Source organism: Pogonomyrmex barbatus, unplaced genomic scaffold, assembly GCF_055798465.1.
Source record: "Pogonomyrmex barbatus isolate J1 unplaced genomic scaffold, ASM5579846v1 scaffold13, whole genome shotgun sequence".
Lineage (NCBI taxonomy): Eukaryota > Metazoa > Arthropoda > Insecta > Hymenoptera > Formicidae > Pogonomyrmex > Pogonomyrmex barbatus.
In genome coordinates this window covers 7333469-7353131 of record NW_028297109.1, presented here as the reverse complement: position 1 = coordinate 7353131, position 19663 = coordinate 7333469, and the positions used below count along the sequence as shown (strand labels likewise).

The window sequence follows — 19663 nt, the reverse complement described above, 5'->3', positions numbered from 1 at the left end:
AAGAAATTGAAGTAGAAATGTCTTTTAATGAAATATGCCTCGTAATGAGAAATGTCGACCGAAAAAATTTATTAAGTGGCGTTATATACGTGATAATTTAAATCTGAAGAAAACCGCTTAACGGAGAAATCTTTATCTCGTATAGCAAAATTATCCAGCAATATTTGTTATTCATTATTGACTCAACAAGATTGCTCAATAATAGACATCGACGTTGCAACCAGGTATCTACGTAAGCATAAATGTAATTCGTTGGTAATGAATTACGTCGTTGTTTTCTCGCACGATTAAATTGATATCACGCTTTCGCCGGCAATCATTCGCGTCATTTATCAAGCACCTCGTTCGCGCCAATCAGGCTCGCGTGCAGTAAAATAAATCAACATGGTAATTAACGGCTGAATTCGTTAGTGCGTAACTGCTCACCTATTCCGGAGAAATATTTATTCTGTGCCGCGCGTGGTGATGGAGGTGGTGCATTAGGCAGATTAAAAGCTTAATGCTATTTTTTTTTTTATGAGCAAAAAGATTTATGTGTTGCCGCGCGGCAATCATGTAGTTGCCGTAATGCTAGAAATAGAAATGACCGCTATTTCCCGATGAGAATTTGGAAATTGATGAAGTGTTATTTATCCACGAGGAATCTATTTCCTCCCAAAAAGTTCCCCTCTCTCTCGAGGATTTTAACATTCTCTTGCTTCTCGGACTTATATAAAATGCACATGATTTACCTTTAATTTTGGCTTTGCTGCCGAGCATCCGATTTCTCCTGATGTAATTCCCGATCCTCTCGTAACTTAACGATCGATATCGCGCCAAGTTTAGTTTCCTCAGAGGCGCGTGACGAGGGAAAGGAAGCGTGGTCGGCGTAGAAATCACTTTCGGTGGCGAACAACGTCCCGGTAATTTTTACTTCTCACCGTCAACGCGGTTGCATAAGCCGCGGATAATATCTTTGTCCTTTTGTTTCCTTATCAAGGAGGCTATCATAATATTCTTATAAGTTATTCTTATAATTAGTAGAAGTAATTTCTAAATCCTTGACGCAATAAATAAATCAACGCTTGGTGATGAGAATTTTAATAATAAGATATATCACTTTTCAATTTTATATAATTAATATATATATATATATATATATATATATATTTAATTTCCATGTGTAAATGTATCCAGTTATTACCAAATTATTACTAATATAATATTGAACATCAAAACTGGAGAAAGAAATTCAGAAATGCTTGATTTCTTTTGATATGTATCTGCACCGTGTATATAACTGTTGGATGCGATCTATCGAATTAAGAGATTAATTTTAAACGAATCCTTCTTTTTATACGAATATTCGACACTTATTTTCAATTTCGCTTCATGGTGCCTCGTATTGTCACAAGACACTGCACACAAGACGAAGTAAATGTAAATGGCAGATAATACCACATGTCGAGAACCACATGTTTAAGAAATATCTTTCATTCTTCGATCACATCAGTCGTTTTGTATCATCTGCACTGCAAAAGTGTTTAATCCACCGTTAGTTTTCGTCTGACAAGAGCGAAAAGGTTTAATAAATATTCTAGATCCCGCATATTTAAATATTTTTCCAATTCCTCATATCCCTCTTTTATTCTTTTATCTCACCATTTTTGCGAATTTTCCAAGTTAATCCGTTGAGAAACGTTCCGTTGGCTCAAAAAGAAGAAACATCCAAACTATTTTGTAATTATTATTGATATATTTATATTGATATATTGATATTTTAAATATTAATATATTGTTGAATGTATCAAGTACAACGTACGTACAACTGACTCTTATTACTCTTTTTGTTTTAACATATAAATCTTTTAATCGGTAAATTCTTAAGTTATCTAAAAATTAAATTTTGGGAGCATATAAAAATTTAAGATACAAAGATACAATTTTTATCTTACATCTTTTTAATCTAAAAATATTTAAGAATAGCTACAGAAGGAAAATATAGGAAATAGAAGGAGAAATAGAAGGATTAAAGAGGGAACGGGAAAGATACAAAAGGGATAAAAGGAAATTTGTAAACGAATATAACAGAGGAAATACATGAAGTAAATGAGCAGAGAACGTAACTATTGGCCTTCGCCAATACTGCGATTGGGTTTGTATACGGTGCTGGCGATGGCAATGGCGAGGAGGAAAGAGGTGAAGGGACGTGGGAGCGGGAGGAGGAGAGCTTTATAATAGCTCAACTCTGGAATGAGGAAGTCTCGTACGGGACGACACTGCGGGAATACTAAAGTCTGGGTTACTAGTTGGTTGTTGGTTACTTCGCGTATTCCAGGCTCATAGCTCGAGCACGAGATGGAGCTTCCAGGGATTGTATTTCCGTCCTGGACGCCTTTACGCTCTCCTGTCGTCGTGAGCCGTTTGCGTGAGTGAATGAAGAGGCTGCACCTACCTCTTCTTAATACATTAGTCAAATTTCTTTTCAAGGATTTATTCATTCAGCTAATTCGATATTGCGCCACACTCACGTTCGGTTCTGCTTAGAATAAAATATCTTTCCTTACAACTTATAAATTTTTTTTCTTTTCTCTCTTTACATTAGACTTCTCTCTTAAGAATAATTTACATTATTTTTAGGTATAAAATTAATTTTGGCACTTGGTACTTTAATTTTTCATATAAGGAATACAGGAGGTTTAATGTTTGTCTCTGTGAGACAAAGCCAATGCTCAATTCTATTTTACGAGGTTGTCGAACTTAACGCATCGTTTATATATTTGTAAAAACGCGAGATATTCGATGTCTTTCGAATTTTATGATGGCAATTAAGGATAGCGACGATGAAAGTCTTATGATAGTTGAATTCTGGAATGAGGAAACCACCGCACACAACAGGTATTAAAGTCTGGATTACTTGGTTGCTTACTTGGCGCATTTTATAATTCTCCTCAATCGTATTTCTATGGGTAATGCATCCATCCATTGTAAATGTGAATGAAAATCTAGAAATTTATATAGAATAGTCTTCGTCGTGCGTTGCAGACAAGATTTTACATTCATTATATATTTATGCAAACGCTATCGTATTAATAATAATAATAATATTGTAATAAAATATAATAATAATCTAAATAACAAAATAATAACAATTTAAAATAACAAAATTATATATCATAATATTATTGTATTTTCTTATTTATTATTTAATACGTTAATTATACATTAATAAACGCATTTTGTATTTGATTATTTCGAACCCTTTTCTTTGAACGATGGGGATCGATAAAAGGAAAAGAAAATAATATAATAATTCATTTACACACATTATCGCGAAATTAATCAGTCTATTCGTGACATATCACGCAGTATCGACGACTTTATCGCGCGGTACATTGGCAACCGGTTTGCAAGCTTCCTACATTTCGTCGTGACGCATCGATTCTTGAATTTTGCCCATTCAGGTATTTTCATCGGCATTTATACAAACTAATGGGAAAGAAAGTAAATGGCACGTCGGGAATAAATACATACATAATTCTAATTCTGACAGGTTATAGCGCCGCGTGTACATATTATTATGTTAATTAGGGGAAATTACGAATTTATTTCACACAAAATATTTAACGCGTTATTAGTCGATAATAATATCCGTACGAGGAAAAATAACGATATATAAGATAAATTTTATAGGAAAAAGATAATATAAGATAAATTGTAATTTGTCAAAGAATAACCATTAGTGTATATTAGAAACTAGACGAATGCGCACTTGCATTTCTATATCTCTATTATAATTGAGGTAAAGGAGGAAAACACGTGAGAAAAATTCGGATTCTTACGTAGATGTTGTTTATCGAAGCGCTAAAAATTCTTCACATTGACAAGGAATGACCTCGTTGGGTAAGATAAATGTCGTCGAATACCGCGACGAGTATCTTTCTGTCGCGCACTCGCCTCTGTCTTTTCCATTGTGTGCCACGAAAGAAAAGAAGAAAAAAATTGGAATTCTGACAAAATGCACCAGCCACAACTAAACGTGAAAAAACAGTAACGGCGTCGTGTTCACGTCGATTGACGTTTTGGCCGCCGCATCCGCTACAGGCTTAGATTACTGCGGTCTTTTTAAGCCGAGTTTTAAGTTACGTTCTTTTACTTATATATCGCGTCGTGATTGTATTTATGCGATTGTCCGATGCAATCTCTCGCAAAAGTGCACGTTTAATATCAAAAATTCAATTTCGACGAAACATTATTTTATTACATGCATCTTCTATCAATAATTTATTTTCAAATTAATTACCAAAATTTTTTTTTGAATATTAAGAATAAACAGTTTGCCACGACATAACGTCTAAGAATAGAACAATGCAACATTAATTTCTCACCAAAGTAAATATCACAGATTTCGACTGTCGACACCTCTCGATCGATTGTTCTCTCGTCGGGTGGCGACTTTGTCGAGGCCAAATCGTTAAACCGTTTATATCAATCGACCGACATAATTGACTTTCGACTCCTAGCTCCTTTCCCATTGCGCTCGATGTGTCCCCGGCTTTGACCTACAACAACAACGCCGTCGATGCTCGGTCCATGGCCTGGGCAAAGCAGGTGAATCAGTCTCTTAAGAGATTCGCCCTTGGCCCTGGGGCCGAGCCTCGTGATTCCGCTTCGTTGAATCGATTGCGCGCAGCTCCAATCTGCCGCGCTTGATGCACCGCAGGCCCGGGCCAGACGCACTCCTGTAACGAAGAGAAAGAGAAAACAAGGGAGAGAAAGAGAGGGAGAGCGCGCGAAGCGAAGAGCATCTCTCCAATGACCTACATGCCTGTCCGAAATAATCTGACATTGCAGGCAAGACCTTAACCGCGACCCCCGGCGCTGGAGAAGGAACTCGCTCAACGAGCGAAGAATCGTCTTCGGATTTTGCGAGCGATCGAAATGTTCATGTAAAGTTGTAGTAAATGAAAAAAAGATAACAACGGTAATGGAAGAAAATGATACTGATGATGATGCTCGAAGAAAAAAAGTTAATAACGAGATAAGGATAATTTAGCAACGTAAAAAAATTTAATAAATTGTGAATAAAAGCAAAGTTTAATTGCCTCTCGATTTTCATATCGCGTACGCTTATTTATTATTTATTAGATACATGTAATATATATTATAGAGTATTTTGTCCGGAGAGAGCTTAGAGTCTCGGTACGCGAGTATATGAGTATCGATTCCTGGAAGTTCGGCACAGCACCCAAAAGAGGGAATCGACGGGTGTGGTCGAGGAGTGCGTACATCGATCGGCACTTTAGCCTCGACGAAAGCACACCCTTCCCCATGCAGTGGAAAAGAGAACGACTCGTTCTGTCACGACCGACAGAACCTCCCGACAATATTCCTCTTCCTGTAATTTCAATATTATCCGAGGGATTTAAACTAATCTAAAAAAGCCAGATTATTATTTTAACAACAAAATTGTAGATAAAATTTAATTAACGACAAATCATTATGGCTGGATATAAATCTATTTTTATTTTGTGTATAACAAAATTGAAAATTATTAATTGAAAAAGTAAATATACAAAAAATGAGAAATAATAAATAATATAATAATAAACAACAAATATAATAAGTAATAAATAGCAAGTAATAGATATTATAAACGGTTTTATACAATTTCGTAAAATTTTGGAACAAGTAGTTTCAAGTCAAGCCTTAGTGTATGACGATGCGCCTTGAAACTACCCCATTAGCTTAAAGAGCGACTAGAAAACCACTTTCCTTTTCTAAGGCCGGATCGAGCACCTGCCTCCCTCAATAAGCCGTCCATGCATGGAGGTCTTTCTATAGGACATGATAACAGCCCTCACTCAGCGTCCGACTGAACTACCACGATGCCAAAAGGGGTGCTTCCGCGTGGACATTCGCGCTAGTCGCAGCAAGCTAGATGGATAACCGAAATTAATGCCGGGAATCCAGTGGACGAGACGGATCGGGTTGCTCGTTCACCGACCGCTGTTTTTTTCTTTTTTTCTCTCTTTTTCATTCTCAAATTTAATCCGCGAATGGGGCAGGCAGGGGACGTATAAAGAGGTGGATCCCGTCTAGACGGGCCGGTGACGTCACGAGACAAGGTCGGCCGTCGTCTGTGTCTGCCTGACTCGTGGTAGCACACACGTGCTACTCTCGTTGCGATGTGGCTTCGCCTCTCTCTCTTTTTCTCCCTCTGCTCTCTATTTTCTCTCTTCTCTCTTCTGTCCTTCTCTCTTCATCTCCCTCTGTTCTAAGGTCTCTTTCATCCCCTCGTCTTCTGTTAGTCCCTTCTTGGCTCGCAGGACATCCCTCGAGGATCCCGCGTCCTCTATGAGTGGGGATAGAAACGCCAAACCACCCTCGGTAAGTCGGTGTTTCGTCTTCCCGTCTTTACCCCCGCACGCGTCCCATCACCCCCGTCAAAACAGGGCTGAGAGCTGAGTCGTGAACTACAATGGACCCGTGGCGAATGTTGGGGATGCGAGAAGCTTCAAGGAAAGGAGATTACGATAGAATCGCGCGGATGGGTAATGAAACCGTATCTCCTCTTTTGGACGGTTTCTGATCTGCAACTACATTTCAATAATTTTGCTAATATTATTTGTATTATTGATGGCACTCGTATTTACGCTTAAAAATAAATAGGAGTAAATATTTGGAGCAATGCAGCCAATGCTATTATTCATTATTATTCAATGAAGAAAGATTAATAAGGAGTACGTTAGATACATAAATTATTAGAAACAGTTAATATTATTAACATATTCTATTGGCATTATTCAAAGACGATAGCTTACTTTATTAATTTTGCATTTACTTATCGCGATTTTGTATTTCTCTCTTTCGCTTCCTCACTCTCTCTCTCTCTCTCTCTCTCTCTCTCTCTTTCTTTGTTTCTTTTTCATTGAAAAATATATGTTACATACGATTAAACATCGTGATATATACCGTTTTTGCGCGATTTTAGTTTTTAGGACACTTTTTTTTATCTTACAAACAGATCGGTGACCTCGATAGACACCGCCGGTCAAGACAACCGGTCATCGATCACGTTGAGATCGCCATCGCGATGCTTTTGACCGTCCGCGAGGCGAATAATATCTGAATTCGTGTCGTCCCGGCGTAGCCGATCGCCAGCTCATCAATAATTCAGCGATTCAACGAGCGAGAAACTCGAAAACAAGGCGAAAAGAGAGCCGACGCTCTTATGTGTACTCGACGATGGAGACAGTCATGTCTTTACAAATGATCGCAGACGCGTCACCTAAGAGACACTCATCGGCATAAGATTGAATTTCGATTTTTCGAGACTGCGATAATAACATGCGAGTGATACGAAAAGCAGGCGCGGAGTGACAAATGCGTAAGGATAGGAATTAAAACTCTAAATTGTAAAAGTAATACTATAAAAAAATTTGAATATTTGAATATCTGTGTACAGCAATTGTCGAAAATGAAAACAATCAGCAAGAGAAATAATTTGTATAAATTGCTTTTTCACGCAACAAATGATCTTTGTTATAATAACAAAGAGTTAATTTTTTTTAAATTATTTTAGCTTCATTCTTTTTTTAAATAAATTAAATGGTTAAATTTGTTAACTTGTAAGCACATTTATAATAAGTTTGTTACATGTGTATAAAATTCGTAATATATAAACTTATGAGCGCAGCTTTCCACAATATATAATTTTCGCTTTTATATAAAGAAACGAGTTTAAAAGTGCCATGTGGAAATAAAATTTTTTATTAAATATATATTTTGTACAGGAACAAAATTACATTGTACATGGAAGAATCAACAAATATTAAAAATATAACAACATTAATCGATAAATAAAATTTAAGAACGTAAGGACATATGTGTGCCAATCTTTCAAGACTCTCGTTGATATCGGCAGGTCTGGAGACGCAATTTTAAAGCAGTTGCGACGAATGCACCAGACGTTGAATAAGAAATAAGCCGTTACATAAAAATAATGAGGCTTGTGTGTGTGCATATACGGTCAAAATGGCACGTGTTGCTATTGTGTGCAACCACGGCTTGTGTGTGAGTGAGCAGACAGCTGACATTGTAGCTTTAGAAACGAGACGAGTGGAAGGTACAGAGATTCCAATTCGAGTTTTGACAATGCCGAGTGCAGGCCAACGCTAATTTACTAATTCAAGCATAATTGCCTTCTCGGAAGGGGGCAGACGAAATATATATTGAGCCAGGGTCAACGGTACTGCATTAGAGAGATGTAAAGGTCGCAATAATTAAGGACAATTTAGGGGAAGTGCATCGTCAAACTTTCTCGCGATGGATTTTGTCGCGATAATAATAATAATGGCGTGATAGCGTGCGCCAGCACGCAGACGTTTTATGCAAATTATGTGAAGAAGCGTAGTTAACTTTGATTATAAATTATAATTTACCGTCTGTACAACTCGGGCTTAATTTCACAAATTAGAAAATTAATCTTGATGATAGACATTTACGTGTATTTGCAGGCAATAGTTAAGCGCCATATCGTCTACTAATCTATCATTCTACATCTGTTGTGTGTACGACAACAGCAAAATTAATGTGAGAAAAATGAGATCGTCATTGATGATTTATGCGAGCGTGATTCCTCATGGATAAATTGCTTAGCGACGTTTGTCGACGACGATCGTACAGGCGGACGATCAGCTTCGTCGCTCCCTGATGAATAAGTTAATCGGGTTAATCCATACGTGCTCCGTTAAAGAAGGGCTTAATCACTTCCGTGTATGTACGGTGGTCAATGCTCTTCCTCGTTTGCCGCGCGGAATATGTGCGTGCGTGCGTGCGTGCGTGCGTGCGCGTGCGTGCGCGCACACGCGCGTTCGTGCTATTGTAACATTACGAGATTATCCGCGGTCGTCGTCGGTTTCGTAATTTCTGTCTAGCCGCGCGCGAGCGTGAGACTGCCGCTTCGCGTTAGATTGGATCTAATTTTCCAATAGAGACTGACACGCTTACTCGCGTTCGCGGACTGTCGACACTCACGGCTCACGGCTCTCTCGATCTATTCGCGAAATTCCCAATCTCTCTGCTACGCGCGGATTTAATTCACTGCATTCCTCAAGTAATTTAAAAAAAAAAAAAAAAATAGTGTCTATAAATTAGCTTCGGATGTGACAAATTAAAAATTTCTATCTACATATATCCAATTTGAAGTCTGCACATCTTCAAAATAAATGTTTGTAATTTTTTATCTTATATGTTTAAATACCATTTATATTATATCTCACGTTTTTTTACACTAATTTATTTTGAGACGCGTAGATAGGATAACAGATATATATATATATATATATATATATATATTTGTTCTTTATATCACGTGTGCATTTTTTTTTTAATCTCAAATTGCACGATTGTCTTCGTCACTACGTGACTCCAAAAGCTCGATCTTATCGATGTAAACGCGGCTCTCTGTCGACGTGGTCGAATTGGCATCGGAATGACGGTGGTGGCGTCGGCGGCGGCGGCGGCGGCGGCGGCGGCGGCGGCGGCGGCGGCGGCTCGACGTTCCGGCAGAGGCGTGAAACGCATTTGCATCGATATCTGGGCCACAGTGTCTCGTTTCCCAATGAAGTTGTTGGGTCCGGCCGATCCGCCTAATGACGATTCATCGTCACGAGCTGTTTGGTTCAACGCACTTGCACTCCGATCCTCTCGATCGCGCAAATAACGCAAACGACAGTGGCGCACGTTCATTTGTGCACGTGAGTCCAGACTTTACGATATCTTCGGTAATGAGGAGAAATATCTCGCGACGATTACACTTATTTGGGACGTGAAGCTTGTCACGACCGCAACGACGGAATCGAAGCGAGCTGATTAGAATTGCACGTCCAGAAGTGACGCAATGTTATTCACCGTGGAAATTTTTCGTTCCACTTTAATCGTCGATCTCGAAATATTATTATCAAACGATACATTGACTTTTTAAACGTAGATATATAAACGTTAAATTTACATAAGAATCTTTTCTCCCGCGTGTCTCAAGACAATGTTTATCGGAATTTAGATAAAATGTTAATAATTATCTTTGATTATACTTGAATGTATTTATTAAAATATGTTACTTGCTTTTCAAAACTCTTGTCGTTTGGTATGGCCCGACGATAAGATTATGCGAAGTGAATTGCGTAATCGAGTGGATTACCATAATTGCGGTAGTCTGAAGTTTCAAGGCTCAATATTAATAATTTAATATTATATCCGAAAGAGCCTCTTTTGTTGTAATTTTGCGTTCGAGCGTTGCGTAAATCGTATTTATAAGGAGAAATTACGCGTCGAGAATGGCAAATGCTTGAATTCGTTTAAATTCCTCTCCATTCGATGACGTAAGCATGCCGAATTGCGCATTGCGTTCTGCTGCTGTGGCTATCGTAGATAAGAATCTGAGCCATATTATCGCGGCTGGCCATTCATTTAGAGTTGCAGCGCGACGAACAATAATAATCGCTGTACAAAGTAGGAGGTCTTGTTTGTCTGTCTACCTAAATTCGCCTTTTCACGAAATTCTCACGCATATGTACGATATTCTCGAAGCATTTTATATTATAACGTTTATTAAAACAGAAGCGAAAATAACTTGACGGGCTAAAAGGGATAACTGAATTATTGTCGATAACAATAATTTTGGAGTTCATTTTTTGGTGAAAATTACGTGATATCATAAAGTAACACTCTTTAGAGAATAGTTGACGCAATTGCTCAACTCGCATGTTGCATTCAACAGTTTACGATCGTAAAAAAGCCCAGTAATATATGCTGTGGACAGAGTCGTTGCCCAAGCTACTTTAAATTATTACGTTAGCATCTGCAACAATGTAACGCTGTTGTCGCGCACTCGCTCGATCAACCAACGCTGCCGACTAACGCCAATGCATGATGCTATTTGACTAGGTCTACGATGTCGTTCTAGCGATAAACAGATTAATTACTCGTAATGCCATACTTTTAACCGGTTCAGGTCATGTGCATACCAGTTATACTCATTGACATCGTACATTACTGTATCGATAGCATATATATATATATATATATATATATATATATATATAATTAAAATTTTTATTCTTTTTATTAAATATAAATTAATTTAAAGTACATATGACAACCATTCCTAAAATAATATTTAACAATTTGTGAATCTCTTTCTGCAAACATTTAATTACAAAGTTATATTTTTAATAGGTAGTAATTTTATAAGTAATTATAATAGTAGCTTTTATAATGTAGTTATAGTTATTTTTGGTAATTATTTTTTGAAGTTATATATTTTGTGCGTAACAATACACATCTGAAAAGAGGCAGGAAAAATTAATAATTGTTTTCGCAACATCGACGTTGATGTCGTTGATAAATCAAATTGGTACGGCTGCAATTTTTTTGCCAACGTGGCTTTGCTCGATCGATCGACCTTTTGTGCGCGCAATTTGCATTTTCCGATCGCATAAATTTCATGAAACTTTTTGTTCACGTGATTGTAGCGTTCGTTCCGTTTGTGGAACGACGTGCGACGGACAGAGAGGCAGAGGAAAAAAAGCGTCCTGCCGACGAATGCAATGAAGGCAAATGGACGATGAGGAAAACAATGCTGCAGTCAACCCGGTGCAGTATGTGGGCCAGACAACAATAATTGTTCGGCGTTTCCTGGTATATTATATCGCGTCTAATTGATAGAGAGAAGCCGCCTAATTCCGACGCTGTTATCGTGCTATCTTTAGCATAAAATCCGCGCACTCGTTTACCGAATGTGTATTCTCTCGTACGAGAAAGCCTCCCCGAAAGTTTTTGCGTTACGCTCAGTTCGTAACTCGAAGTCATCCATGTTTTTGAGTAACGGAGTAAAAGTTTGTTTTATGAAACCGCAAATTGTTATTAAGCTACGAAAGGAACGGTGTTATTGGCGACATTCTGACGTAATTTATTTTATTTTGAAATTTCTTATTATTTTAATTTTTATATAGCGACGTGTGTGCATGATAAATTATCTTATGCAATTATATGAAAGAAAGAGAGTCACTCCGTGACTATACATAAAAAAATAAAGAAAAAAGAAATGTTAATGAGAGAATGAGGTAATATGAATTAATAACTTCGAGAGTTTGCAAGTTTTTGCGTGTTTGCAAGGAATGAAAAATAAAGCTAAATATCAGAAACGATCAATATTCGATTAATTATTTTAATTAAGAAAATTATATGTATATTATATATATATTAATTATAAATTATATTAAATTCTTCAAGGTGTACAGATAATAATTCATGCGGTTAATGTCAGATTATTATCTCGATGTACCGATGATTATCTCTATGAGAATTTGTTTCATTGATACGATCAAGTCGGTGCCAAGGATTTCTCGATCGCGATTCACCAAGTAACATCGATCAACCGCGCATCAGTACCGAGTATTTCTATTGACCGATCGCGATATATACCGGCTATGGCAGTCGATCTCTCTATCGAAACACTGCCGCAAGGATTGCACTGTCGATGCGAATAACTTCGTTATCCTTTCACTTACGAGAGAACGCGGTTTCTCTTATCACCATCTCGCATATCGATTCTTAGGTGAGATCTCAAGGTCGCGATGTCTCAACGAAGGTCACTTTGCATGCATTTGCAAGAGAGAATCTAATGATCTTTCATGAATGTTCTTTCATTTATGTTAATTTCGCTGGATTGCATTGGTGATAACACGGCGTGGTTGCTGACCGCGAATAAACGGACCGTGGATTGCGCGACGGTACTGCATTTGCCACGTATAATTTTAATTACGTCACGTGCACGCGTGATTTGCGGTAATGCGCGGCGTTAACGCTAAATTATGCCGGTGCTGGAGCTAAGAGGTAGAGGTCTCATCTCTTCTTCTCTCTTGGACGCGAATCGAGGAAAAATATTTTCTCATAAGGACGAGCTAATCGTACCTTTCATTTTCTCAAAGAGAATAACAGATTTTTTTAATCTTTTAATCGACATGAATAAAATACACGATAAGGATAGAGTTTTATTTTTTTTTTTTTTGTCTTCCATACATCGTGAATCATAATATTTTATAAATTATTGCATTGCGCACGCGTCCCGTACTTTGTATGATAATTCACGATTCCCTGGAAGCGATGAAATTCACATTTCATCACAGACATCATTTACCTCTTTCTTCTTGCAATTTCACGGATTAATATAAGCGTATAAAGTTTCTCGCATTTTGTATCGACATAACGACTTTTCATAGTCGCTAGAAACACATGAAAACTGTTCCCTCATATCGAAATTCGCGGCGACTCGCGGCCGACGTCGTCGAATTCGGCATCGCGATTTAGGTTTGCACCTGGAACTTGGTCCGTTCTAATCCACAGTGTGCCGTTGTTCGGTCAATAGAGGATCCTGTCGACGATGTTCGTATAACGGTATCCGGCGGCCGCGACGGGCCGACTCCTGACACGTCGCAATCGCGTCGCGACGCCCGGTATTCGTACTCGCGCGCGAGTATTCCCGTGTATTCAATCGACGTTCGTACGTGACGACGATACGTGTATTACGTTAGCGTATTGATGTAGCCGACGTTACATACGTCGTGTGGTACCTGTATGTACGTATCTCGACGCGCACTGAATGCCAATCGCCCCACGAAATGGCTCGATACGCATGGATTATGTGTACGAATTTCTTTCTGCGTCAACGTTGAGCATCGAAGACGGACACCTTTGTTTCTTGGCCGGGGAAATTTACGAGTTTGCTCTCCGCGAAAGTTTTCTTCAACATTTTCATGAATATCAAAAAAACTTGAAGTTAAAGTAAAGTTGAAAAATATAAAAAAGGAATTTTTATCTAAATGAGAAATATATATATATATATATATATATATATATATATATATATATATACGATGATAAAAAAATTTAATAAGCCTTGCATTTTTCTTATATTTGGAAAAATATATGTATTTTTATATATTATAAAATATTTTTTGTACTAAAGATTATCCACTAGATTACGTTTAAATCTTATTAATTATATAATTTGATTGTATAATATAGGAAAATTTATCGCGGAATTTGAACAACACGATTCGATTTGATATGTAGTTAAGCCCAATAATTGAGAGCATTGTTGAAATTAGGCATATCCGTCTTTATGAAGTTCCTGAAGTTTAGGCATGACTTTCACCTAACTTAAATATCCAATCGTCGATGACTTTTTTTAAATATCTAGTTTATTGGGGTCCGTTGGAGGTAAAAGAGAGAGACTGACCATAGAGATGTAGAACTCTTTATGTTTGCTTGTGAAATTAATTACTACTTGATCTTTGTGATGAAGCTCATATATATATATATATATACACAAGCAAACATAAAGAGTATACATATATATATATATATATATATATATATATATATATATATATATATGATTAAATATACAACTAATAAAAATTTATTGGAATATATTATCAAAAAGTTGCATTTGCAATGCGTATTTAAAGTATTTATTATTTTATATTTATTAAACATATACTTATTATTTAGAATTTATTTATTATTTCGAGAATATTTATATAACAAAAAGTATTCGAGAATATTTAATTGTGTTATATAATTTTCATTTAATATTAAATTTCTTAAGTATTCCATAAGTAAGAAATCTTTTTGTCGAATAAGCATTCCCTTAGATAGTGATGACTACTACCTTTTGTGGTCAGCCGAGAAATACCGCAAAGGACAATATCAGTCATTACTACTTACTATTCAATGAATTAAGAATGAAGATGAAATTGAATTCTACGTTACGCTATCGGAAGCAATTGTTCGATTGTTTATAGGAAGTTATTTCATTTCCTTATACTTTCTAAGAAAACTCGTTAAATTATTACTTTTATTTATCCTGCAGTTTTTATTTATTTTTATTTCCACCTAATAATTATCTTTAGGCTTCTTAAGAAATTGTATACAATTAATATTAATAATAGTTAAAATAAAATATGTCTGTTTAATAAATTATTTTACATAATTATGCCTTAATAATTACGTTATTGATAAATATTTCTATTTATTAAAATAATATGAATATTTAAAATTTTTATATTAATCAATACAGATAGGTATAAAAAAAAATTATATAACTATACTAATTTTGTTATATATAATAAGGTTTCTTATCCTTTATGAAGGGCTCTTTTAATCTGAGCAGCTGTGTTTTCCCAACAAAAGAACGGCTTACTAATTTCTTCGCCACACGCAAATCTTTGTCAACCGACAACCGTATGGCGAACCAAAGTCTAAACAGGATACGAAGGATTGAGCCTCGTTAGAGTCTGGTCCCCAATCGCCAAATCGGAGCTGGTGATTTCGGCGTCCCATGACGCTCATTCTATCTTTATTTGACGGCTTTTTTTTTTAATCGATCGATGCTTAGAATACCTAGTCTAATATTTGAAATCAATTATTGTAATAAGCGACTAAATTCAAGAAGGAAACGAGACTAACATTGTAAACTTAAATTCCAGAAAAATTGTAGCAAGCAATTATAAAATTACAAAAATAAAAAATTCTCCTAGCTGCTAAGAAAATCAAATGAGAAAAATATAATTATTAAACACATTTTTAAATTATAATATTTGATTTAATATTGATTATCCAGCAATTCAACGCGGTTTTTTTTTAATGAGAAGAAATGGAATACACAATAAAATATTTTTAAATTGCTCAACATAATAATAATATTTCCATTGGAATTGTCGAGAAGAAGGTTGTCAATATGTTCGTTGGGATGACAATGTGTTCAGCTTACAAATTTCCTCCAAATCAGATTGTATTTGAAGGATGACATTTTGATGATGACTCGATTGTCGTCTTTTCTACCTGTTGGGATCTTCTCTTATGGGAATTCCATCTTCGCGAAATTGAAGAAATGGCAAGGGTATCCAGGGAGAATGAAAACGACGATCAAAGAGATGGAAAGGAAAGAGGTGAGGGGTGAGACTGGCGGCTGTGTGGCACGGCAGTCTGGCCAGTCGATTACGGTGCCGAAACGAGTGCCGGAGCGTTTCTCCAACCAGTTTTGGACAGTGTCTTCGCTCGTGGCTATAAAGAAAAGGACAGAGTGCCTTGGCAGGATCGTGAGGGAAGTATGCCGTCTACGCGAGGAGAAAGCGAGGACCGAGGAGAACGGCCGCGATTGAGGAAGAGGACTAGAGGAGGAAAGGTATCCGAGCGGAAGGACGGAGAGTGAAAAGAGTGCCGAAGGAAGCGTGATTATCCGTGAAGACGAGAAAGAGAAAGCTGGATGAAGTGGGAAGTAAAGGATCGAGATGGCGAAGTGTCCGAAGATAAAGAGAGCGTAAATGAATGCAAACGAAGAATGAAGAGGATAATACCTTAGATAACGAGAAAAATGTGGATGCAAGATGTGGAATGTGAAGGAGATGGTGAAGTATACTTGAAAAGACAATCAGAAGAGAAGAGAGAGAGAGAGAGAGAGAGATGCAAATAAAAAGATGGAAATATGAACTGGTATTATTGAGGAAATCTCAATGGATAGAAAAGATGAAAATGAAGAGAAAATGAAGAGTAAAGAAAGATATGTCTACAAGGAAACAATAAGCACGTGGAATACAAGTGGAATATATTTAGGAAAGAAGAAAGGAAATGAGAAGATAAATAAATGACAACGGAAACGATAAGAAACGCGATAAAATATCAAAGTAAATAAAAGAATGTTTAATTAACAATATTAATTAACAAGCGCAATTAAAATCGTGGCTTCTATCTTTCTGTCGTGGACTGTACAAGGGTAAGATGTAGAATGAAGTAGAAGTCGACCTAAGAAGGAAATGCCGGACTGATCGAGGTAGAAAACTCGTGGTGACCAAGATAGGGATAAGGAAGGGAGGAATTGGAGGAGACACTAAAAGGAACCACCTTGACGGCGTTAAGGAGGAAGGAGAACAACGTCGTACCAAAGAGGACTAACACCATCAAGGAGAAGAGGAACAAGAAGACGAAGAAGAAGAGTCGGCGGTGGAGGCGGTCGTCGCGAGTTTGAGTTTCGGTTTCGTTCGTTTCGCGCCTGCTCCGCGCGAACGGGAGCCGAGAGTGAACCTGTTCAGCGACGAGGCAGACGAGGAGGGACTGAATCGAAGTGGGAACGACAGAGATCGACGGCACGACCCAACCGCGAGTGCGTCAGCGGCGGGAACGATAGAAAGAGACGGGTTCCCTCGCAAGAGCAAAGCGGAACGAGATGGAAAGGAGAGAGAGAGAGAGAGAGAGAGGGAGAGAGAGGGAGCAAGAAGAAACGACTCCGAGCGCACGAGGGATAGAGAAAGGGAGGTCGTCGAGGGAACGTGATAGTGCAGGTGTGAGGAAGACGGGGAGAGTCAGGCGGGGAGAGCGAGAGGGTATAATAAAGAGAGAAAGAGGAGGACAGACTTGAGGCGCTCTGCTCCCAATAACGACTCTCGCCCTCGGTCAGTCGCGCGCGAACCGCGGAGCCGCGAACATCTCTCCGTCTCTCTTGCTCCGCCGAGAGAGATTCCGGCGTTTCTTCGCGTTTATTTCAATCTGCCAATCGCGTGCTTGAAATCGAAACTGGCACATGTTACAGGAGGAAGCGAGAAAAAAGTGAGGGTGGACCGGTGGCGACAAAAGAATTCGGTCGATCCAAGAGGAAGGTGGAACCTTCGATGATCGAGGACTCAGCTGGGGAAACAAATTGTACGAAGTAGGAGGAAAAAGCGAAATCCTCGTTTGGCTTATACGAACAGAAGCCGAAGAAAAACGGTAAAGTCAACAGTGGTCTGCGAGCTTTTGGCTCTGGGAAAAGTAGCGCTTGTGTTTTAAAAGCACTGTCAGGAAAGAGCATAATTAGCCTCGGCTGTTCAGTTTATTCCTACGCAAAATTATTGGAAGGATCGACGAATCGACACGTGGAGGAAGCTTTGCTCACTCTGAATGCTATCGGTTGACACGAAAGAAGTGACGCGCAGTGGGGTGATTAGTCGTCGGATGATTGCTCAGGAGAATTGTTTGCGTCAAGAGCAACGGGGGTAGAATATCGTGAATGCGGCGCGACTCGAAGCGAAAACGACGAGGAAACTTTTAGGGAAACATTTATCGATCGGCTTCGGGAAAAGTGATGAGTTGTCACCTTTTCTTTTCGGCGTGGGAGATAACGCGCGAGGTTCTTTAGCGCGAGAAATCCATAACTTTCACGCCGATATCAGAGATATCAGCATGGTCGGTCGGGTAGGTGCAAAGTATGTGGCACTTGCTTCATAGATCAAAGATTCATACAGGTTATGTTTGCGAAATTTGTGTTCGCTGTCACTCGATAACTTTTCTCGAAAATATCGGCTCGGCGTTGTCATTAATTTCTCCGACCACATCGGTATCCATTATAAACATACGTCGTTCTTCCCACTTCGAGCTAGCCTCGTAATCGTCAATTCAACATTGGTCCCCGAAAACTCGTAGAGCGCCTCGATAACGTCGTGAAAATCGCTCGATCCAGCTCCGCCAGACGCCAGCATCGATCTCCCAACTGGAAGGAGCGATTCCGAAGAGCCGAAGAGCCCCGATAATCCCACCATGATGCGCCAAGTGCCGTGCACTCCGAGATAAGACGGTCCGCGCGAAACGAAGAGGCTGGCATCGGCGTGGCGGCGGCGGCGGCGACGACCACGACGACGACGACCACGGCGGTGGCGACGGAGGCGGCGGGTGGCGACGGGAGGACAGTGGTGAGGAGGAGACGGAGGATCGATGGATCTGTAATGCGTGCAAAGTGCGATCGGCGTGCACGACGACACGGATACCCAGATACCGCAGATCGGGTCGCGGGCGACAGCGGAGGCGGCGGGGAGGTCGACAGGGACCGGGTCTCGGAGTGGCGGAATAGGGACGAATGAGTACTTTTCGAGGTTATCTCTCGGGGGGGAGAGTACATCGGGGCATACTGTCGGTGATATCAACGACGACGACGACAACGACGACGAGGACGTAATCTCGCCGAGTGCGGAGCGGCGCATCCGAAGATACGTATGAGTGGGTGACCGAGTGAGAAAACGGAAAAGGCGGCGAGGAGAAACGACGAGGAGAATTTCTCTACACGATTTTTGAATATAAAGGCGAGAAGGACTGTGTACGACGACGAGGAGGAAACGAGCAGGACGTAGCGGACGCGCAACGCGTCGTATATATATATATATATACGTGTCGTCTCGTTGGTGCGCCGAGGAAGCGGAGGCAACACGCCGACGGAGAACGCGGAGCTATTGCTATTTTGGAGCCCGCCAAATATCTCTCGCCGCACAGTGCTGCTGGCTGGTTGAAGCTGCGGTGTTCTCTCGCGCCTCTTCCTCCCGTCCTGCTTTTCTTTCCGCCCGGTCGATTCCCCCTCGTGAACTGGCGGCCGATTTTGCGCCGATGACGCATGGCACCGGCCGAAAGCTCTGCGACGTGTGACAGGTAGGAACTGCATTCCTCCTTTTTTTTTTTATTTTTTTTTTTTTTTTATTTCTCGTTTCCTCCCGACCCTGCCTGCGTAGTGACCGTGAGCGCAATGGCTCGTGAGATTCGACAAAACAGGGGTTGCGGCGGATTCGGGGATGCGCCAGTCTCTTTCGAGGGGTGA

The 19663-nt window shown here is 39.2% G+C and overlaps 1 protein-coding gene across 7 annotated transcripts in view; it reads left to right on the top strand.

Annotated features, from left to right (window-relative positions):
- The window catches only part of Oatp74D (Organic anion transporting polypeptide 74D), a 132996-nt gene that overhangs the window by 24971 nt on the left and 88362 nt on the right, over positions 1–19663 (top strand). For 3 of the 7 annotated variants that reach the window (XR_016138321.1, XR_016138322.1, XM_089072553.1), the window contains exon 1: positions 15804–19497. The exons of the other annotated variants lie outside the window; for them this stretch is intronic. The gene's annotated coding sequence lies outside the window, so the exon portion shown is untranslated. Of the gene's footprint in view, positions 1–15803; positions 19498–19663 lie in introns of those variants that run through there. 7 annotated transcript variants of the gene reach the window in all.